Source organism: Chenopodium album, chromosome 14 (genome assembly GCF_948465745.1).
Source record: "Chenopodium album chromosome 14, dcCheAlbu1.1, whole genome shotgun sequence".
In the NCBI taxonomy this organism is placed as follows: domain Eukaryota; kingdom Viridiplantae; phylum Streptophyta; class Magnoliopsida; order Caryophyllales; family Amaranthaceae; genus Chenopodium; species Chenopodium album.
In genome coordinates, this window is record NC_137847.1 from 34616774 (window position 1) to 34624806 (window position 8033).

General features: G+C 35.7%; 1 long non-coding RNA gene across 3 annotated transcripts; it reads left to right on the forward strand.

Annotated features, from left to right (window-relative positions):
* Window positions 1-1576: 1576 nt before the first annotated feature.
* Window positions 1577-4796, forward strand: LOC145579163 (uncharacterized). 3 transcript variants are annotated; one of them, XR_014099066.1, is made up of 4 exons: window positions 1577-1799; window positions 1911-2024; window positions 2841-3088; window positions 3725-4796. It is a non-coding gene; the product is annotated as an uncharacterized LOC145579163 (long non-coding RNA). The 3 variants fall into 3 exon arrangements; XR_014099064.1 differs by having other exon boundaries at window positions 1577-2024; XR_014099065.1 differs by lacking the exon at window positions 2841-3088 and having other exon boundaries at window positions 1577-2024.
* The last annotated feature ends 3237 nt before the right edge of the window (window positions 4797-8033 follow it).

Consider the following 8033-nt stretch of genomic DNA (forward strand, 5'->3'; position numbering starts at 1 on the left):
TTCCGATGTTGGAGTTTGTAAAGGCCTGGCTTAGAAAATGTTTTTCAATGAAAGACTTGGGAGAGGCGTAGTACATATTAGGCATCAAGATCTACAGGGATAGATCTAAGAGGATGATTGGATTGAGCCAAAGTACTTACATTGATAAGGTACTAGCACGATTCAACACGGAGGAGGCCAAGAGAGGTCACCTACCCATGTCACATAGGACAACCCTAAGCAAGAAGTAGTATCTATAGACACCTAATGAGCGGGAAAGGATGAATCAGATTCTATATGCTTCGTTTATTGGATCGATCATGTATGCTATGATATGTATTAGGCCAGATGTATCGTATGCCTTGAGTGCTACGAGCCGATACCAATCAGACCCAGGAAAGGCGTATTGGCATACATAAAAGAATATCCTAAAGTACCTGAAAAGGAACAAGGATAAATTCCTGGTATACGGTGGCTCAAATGAATTAGTTCTTGAAGGTTACACCGACGCAAGCTTCCAAACAGACAAAGACGATCTCAAATCTCAGTCAGAATATGTATTCTGTCTAAATGGAGGAGCGTTTAGTTGGAAGAGTGCTAAGTAGACAACTGCAGATTCTACAACTGAAGCCGAATACTTGGCAGATGTTGAAGCGGCTAAGGAGGCAGTTTGGATTCGTAAGTTCGTTGGTGAACTTGATGTTGTGCCCTCCATCAAGGGTCCAATAGCCCACTATTGTGACAACAATTGAGCTATTGCTTAAGCTAGAGAGCCAAGAGAACATCAGAAGGTCAAACATGTCAAGCGGCGATTGCACATGATAAGAGAATAATGGAAATTAGAGGGTGAAATCAGAATTTGTAAAGTTGGAACGGACGACAATGTAGCCGATCCACTTACTAAACCTCTGCCTCAAGTGAAGCACAACAAGCACGTTGAGGCAATGGGAATCAGGCACATTGGTGATTGGCTTTGATTTCCTTGTTTAGTATTTTAATTAATTTTGAACATTTTTATGTAAGACATTACGATGAACCATTCAAGTTTTGGAGTAATTTAATTTCATGCAATTTTATCACTCCGTTTCTATTTAATTGTGGCTTAGGATTAAATATTGAGTCCATTCGATTCTGAGAGTATTCAAAATAAGGTATCAAGACCAGTCTTGGATAAAGAAACACCTATTAAGTGAACATTGAATATTATAATCGAAAATTATCCCTAATCGAGGTCATTTAAATGACGGAAGATTAATGACCATTTGAGATTAATGTGTAGTTTGATTTGTAGCACCGTTTCTTGTGCTACAAGGACATAATTGTCGTAAATCATTTGCATGGGTATTGGTTTAGAACCATACCGGATTGACCTATGAGAATACTCACTACTACAAATCCCTTAGTTTCTCGACGCTTTTGCCTCGACGCTGAGCATAAGGCGTCAACATAAAATTTAAGGTTCCGTTTTTTTACGACGCTTTTCTAAGACGAAATAGTGTCTGGTCAGCAAAAAGCATCAAAAATCGTATGCACGTGAGACGTGACACAATGGAAGTCTGATACTTCAAAAAAAAAGAAGCAGGGTTATGAATAAAAACGCAATAAAAAATTAAAACCTCTCTCTCCCACTCACCGCCACAGATCTATCTCCAAAAACCTATCTACTGTACTCCGTATCATCCATCATAATCTTCAGTTCTCAAACAATCTCATCTCTTAATAACGAAGTGCCAAGATCTCAACTTTAAGCCCTTGTAATTTTAGAGATTTTGGCTTAAAGTTGTGGAAAAATTGTTCCTCGTTATTTTTCTCAATGCCTGGTAAATTCCTTGCTTTTATGCAGTTTTATTGTTCAAATTAGGTTTTCATATTGATTTATTGTTGTGAAATTGTCTTGAATTATTAGTTATTGTATATTGGGTCATTATTAGTATCAAATCAAGGGCTTGATCCAATTGTTGTGTTGGTGTCAATTTTCTATCTTCTGCTCTGTCGCCACCCTCACCTCTCGCACTCGCTGCATCATCAACGTCACCACATGTGCCGTAAGTCCTCTTACCTGCTGTCGATTTTTTCTACCATGGTTAAGTGATAATGGAGAATTACTTGCTAAGTTTTTTACAATTGTTTTTGTTTTGGTTGATTGATAATGGAAGATTACTTGATTTTAATTGTTTTCTGTTTAGATGAATTGGTAATGGAGGATTTTTTAATTTCAATTATTTCTGTCTTGGTTAATTGATAATGGAGGATGATTTTAGCTTCAGTTATACAATAAAAACTTAATGGTATAATTCTTAAGGTAAATATGTACTCCGTATTACGGGTAACAACATATGAATGGAGGGTTGTGATTATCTTAACTCTACAAGATTCGAATGCCGAAAATGGAGGTAGTATTAAGTTAGATTTTTTAAATTAATATTGTTTATTTAGTTGAGTTGAGAGATGGAGGTTTGCTACTGTAATATTGATAATAGTCAAATTAAATAAGATAAACTGTAAATGAAATTGGGAAAGAAAGAGTTTAAATAGTAGCATTTTCCTGATGATTCCACCTTTTTTGCCTTCCTAATACGCAAACCTTTCAATTTGTTGATATCCTTCTGAATTACTTTTATGATTTTTGATGAGTTATGAGGCTTATATTCTTAGCAGGAAGTGAATTGTGATTGAATTGGGTAAATGATTAAGTTGGGTAAATGATTATTTTGCTTCTTGAATGTCCAACTAAAATTTACCTGGGTGGGACTTGGGTGGTAAGTGAGTAAATCCAGTAGTAGTGCTACTATGTCTTGATTCTTATATGTCATCTTAGCTTTGTGTGCTTAGAGATGGTTGTAATTTGTTGCTTTTTGTAGAATTGATTGTTAGCAACTGTGTTTCGTGTACGGACATTTGCTTTGAGAAAGAAAATTGAAGATACTGTTCTTCATGGTGAGATGTTGGCACCAACATTGCTTCATCTTGAAGAAGAGATGTCAGTTTGGAGAGATGAGAAAATGCGTGATTACAACTACTAGGATGATCCTGTAAAATCTAATGAAATGCTTGCCAAATTAGTTGATCGTGCCAAAGTTGTTATACTCTCAAAGACCTTAAATATAAGGTGATGCTCAATTTGTACTTTCTTCCTATTTGATAAGAGAATGATCTATGTTTTTTTTTTACTGGAGGTTCTTATCTGGACCTTGGCCACTTTCTCTTCTACATCAATTTTGTGATTGAATTGTTTTCCTCATGCATTTCCGAGTTGTGTAAAAGAGTACTTCATGATATAGCTTAAACATGTATACATGTGTATTGCTATGATTTGGGAAAATATATTATGTTGGACTGGTTAAGAATTTCAGAAAATGGTTTAGTGGTCTGGCGCTGCTTGTTGGCATATTTGCAGAACTATAAAGTTATGCAGTTACTAAAATGGTTAAGTTTAATGTCACACTGTGATTTTAGTTGCAATCACCAGCATAATGACTTTGGTTCTCTCTCTGAATTGTCTATACTGAACCAAGTGGTGAAAGAACTTGAAACAATAACTTTTTGAAAGTGATGGCAGATTTACCTGATTTAGAAAGCTGACTGATTGATATTTTTAGTTAGTCAGATACTATCTTGTTGTTCCCATCTCAGTTATAATTTTATACCTGGAACATGATCTCGTGATTTCCTATTCATGTATATTTGCTGGATTGACTTGACCACTATGCTTCACTCATCTACTTGATTTGTCTTATGTATTCAGATTGAAGATGCAAAACTTATAAAGGAGCTGGCAGAAACAGATGCTGTAAATTATGGACTCATAAAGCAAGCGTATAATGCATCAGTTGATATTAGCAAGTTCTTAGATCAATATGAGATGTCCAAGCTTTTGAAAGGGCCATATGTGAAAGGTGTTTTCTGGTTTCTCTCAAGTTCTACTCTTATATTATGTCTACTATTTGTTGTAGGGAAATTGTGATTGACATTATGCATATCCTAGCTCGAGTCTTGAGATTTGTGAAGGGTGAAGGACCATATTGCAGCTTAAGAGTTCCTTTCGTACGATAATCGGCGTATTTCTTTCATTGCTCTCAAAAAATGTTTCAAGGTCTGAACTAGTTACGATTACCACTCTAGCTTGGGCCTCTTGGCACTGCAGGAATATGTCCACCTTTGAGCAGAATTCATTTAATGACGTTGAGGTTGCCAGGGGGTTCTTGAATATGGTGCGAGAAAGTAATGAGTATGCTGGAAGGGTTGCTAGCAAACCCAATCAAATCTGTCCATCAGTCAGTTCGTGGAGCTGCCCAAGTCAGGGAAGGGTCAAGGTAAATTGTGATGTCCATTTCGGTGTTAAAACCGGCTTGGGGGCTGTGATCAGAAATGATAAGGGACTATTGTTGCTGCTGTAGTGAGGTAGGAGGGTACTGGGTGGGATGTAGGGTGTGCGGAAGCTGCTGCCTATCAATATGGTCTGCTTGTGGCGAAGAGGTTGGGATACTCTGATGTTCAGCTTGTGAAAGTGATGCCTTGAATGTGGTGAATGCTGTCCGAAACAATGCCAAAGGATTTTCCCTTGTGTTTCTCCTACATGATAATATTTGTAGGCTTTCTTCCAGTTTTAGTTCGTTTTTAATTTCTCATGTAAAGCGGTCGGATAATACTCTAGCTCATAATGTCGCTAGATGGGAGACTAGAGGTTGTGACGAATTTGTATCTTTGGGTCCTTTTCCTCAAAGTTTATTGACTTTGGCGGAAATTGATCTTCTTCAATATATTTTTCCTGCTGCTTGCCCTAAAAAAAAATATGCGACGTTTTATTTTTATTTTTATTAATTGTGTTGATGTTTTCATTAATAAATTTGGTAATTAACTACGTACTCTTATTATTGTTGCTTATTGTTTTTTTTTAATCTAGTTATATAGAATATTTGTTTATTTTAATTTTAATGTTATTAATTTAATTTATGATAAATTTAAATAACCATAATGTATGTATGATGGTAATAATTTAATAAAAGGAAAAAAAAAACTTTTTAAAAAACTTCTAGACGCTTTTTAATGTCTACATATTTTGCACATTTTCAAATTTCAAGAGTTTCCCGCCATACCATAGGCTGACACGAATAAACACAAGACAACAAAAAGCGTCGCTAAATTTGAGTATGTGGACACGTAAAAGCGTCACTAAAAAACTACACAAATTTGATAATGCGCAAAATAAGTATTTTCCGACACTTCATATATAAGTTAGGATCTCGACGCTTTTTTGTGTCCCTTAAAATTCTCAACTCACGTATTCTCGACGCTTTTTAGCGTCGAAAAAAGGTCTAAAAAGCGTCCAAAAAACACGCTTTTTGTATTAGTGACTTTAATAGATTTAAAAATCGTCATAAGTACACCTCTCATTATTGCTACTGGAACCTCTTTCCTAACCATGAGTATTGTGAGTTCTCTTGTTTGAGGACCAGTCTGCTTTGATATTCTTCAAACATCTGCCGTACATGGGGATTTTAATGGAAACACTCGGGCGGCTAGGTCCTCTTATTAAGAGAAGTTGTCAGTACAAGACTGGGAATGTCCCCCTATTAACCATAGGGAACATGTCTTAGTTGTTTACAAGGCCTCTCGAAGAGCGAGACTGTAAAATTGCGTGGCCATGCTTAGATGGATTTTAAGAAATCATCTGTTTATGGACAATCGAACTCGGATTTCGAGAAACACTTCTGGACGTAATAAGGATGACGAATAATATTACCTTATAGTTCATGAAGAGACATTAAGTGACATAGAAAATAGGTTGTACACAAGAAGTGCACTTGTTCGGAAGGACAAGCGGGAGATTGATAAGAATGGTTTCCTTCGAACAGTGTATTATCCCGATAAAGAGTTCGAAAATAATAGAAAGCTAATTATTCAGTGAGGTCAAGTGATCGAATTAATACTAAAGCTAATTACTCAGTAATATTAATGTATAATTAATATTACAGCTTAATCTCGACTGAACCCTTCCGGTCACACCCAAGCAACTAACGATCCGACACGACGAATTAATCCAGAAGGAATTAATGAGTCGCTCGAGTTTTATGAACATTACTGCCGGATATCGAGCTAAGAGCGTCGAGACCGAGCGTCACAAGTCGAGTCGAATTAATAAAAGACGAGACAGTAAAAATAAATTAATTAATCAACAATTAGCAAAATACCCCTAGCATTGGAATGCCCTGAGCAAACCAAGTGCTAGGGGCAATGGTGCTAGCATGCACACCGCACCAAGGCAAGGGTGCTAGGTGCGCATGGCTAGCAGGCTACTGGCGCGTTGCTAGCAATGCTAGTAGCACCAGCCGTGCACAAGCAAGCATCAGCCAGTATTGCGTGCATGGCTTGCTACGTGCATGAGTGGGTGTAGGGAATAATTTCAAGCATCCCACATTTGACCCCCCACTGTGATCATACACTTAAGTATGGTGGCGTCCAAAGGGAAGGAAGCTAGAGCAAAAGAGTTGCCAACAAGTTTTAGGAACTTGTAAACCGTTCACAGGGTGAAGGTTACACCCCTTCACGATCCATGAGATTGCTAGCTCTATGGTGGTCTGGAACCATTACTGGATATTCGGGGATGAAGGTACAAATCCAACCTAAAAGAGATTGAACCTACCCTAAATAGGCCTCTACTTTATTCTTCTCATATTCATGTGCGCTTTCTGACTAACATACAATCATTAAATTAACCCTAAACCTGTTTAATCTATGTTGGTTAAATATTAATGCACAAACAAATCTATTATTGGCCTAAATAAAATTAATAATTATCTTATTAAGCGTGATTCCAAGTACAAATTTTCTTTAATCTTGCAAGAGAAGGCGTTACTAAGCAATAACAATAATAATATCAAGCAACATAATTATATATAACAACAAATCATCATCAAAATAATATTCAACAAAGCATAATATTAGCAAGATCTTAGGCATGATACTAACAAGATTAATAACAAATCCTAGCATGTCACTAAGCAATAAAGATCAAAAGCTTTAGCCCTAACATGATACAGCATGATAGATGAAATAGGAAGCAACCTATACATAATACTAGAAAGCAATAAAAGCATCTAACATGATAATAGAAATTAAAATAATATAAACATGCTTTCTACAGAAATATAATAATAAAACTACTTACTTTGTTGCCTCGTATCTCTTTCTATCAAAACAATACACATGTTAGTAACTTTAAGGAAAATAATAAATCAAACAATTAATTTAAATAATTGAAATAGGGATTTAGGACAAAACCCTTAGAAATTATCAACCTTTCACGTCTAGGGCGAATGCAACTTTGAGCTTGGCTAGCTGTGTCTAAGACTCGTGAATGCGGTATTGTATTTGTAAAAAGGCTAGGCTAGAAAGCATGAGGGAGAAAGAATAACCTATTGCTTAAGAGAGAGAAGAGAAATATGATTTTTGATGATCAAGCTTGTTGATGCTTGAAAAAGGGGTGATATGACCTCTGTTTATAAGGAAAAAAGAGGGTCAAAGGAATAGAAAAGAATCCGAATTCAAATCGGAAAAAAATTCGACGGTCAGCAGTTTTTGCGGATTTTGTTTTTATCATAACTTTTGATCCAGAAGTCTAAATAAGGAAATTGAAGTCTACTTTCCGACACAATTGAAATCAGATTAAAATCTTTTGTAGAATAAAAGATATGGTCGAAGTAGTAGGACGGTATAAGTTTTGGATAGAGTTTCGTACTTTTTTTCATATCTTTTTCGTTATAGCTCGGAATTAATATTATAATATATCATTGGAAAGATACTTTCAATATGTATCTAACCATATAAGATTTGGATAAAAATTATGAGGCACAAAAATAATATCTGATCATCTTTGAACGTCTTTCATTTCGAATAGAATTAGGACTTAAAAAAGGAATGTTTTATTTAATTTCAAACTCTTTAATCTTATCTTTTCAAAAAGGATAATTAAGATCTTTTAGAATATTATAGAAGAATCTAATTAATCCTAATTGGTTTAGGAATGGGATTAAACCTTTGGACCCTCCACATGA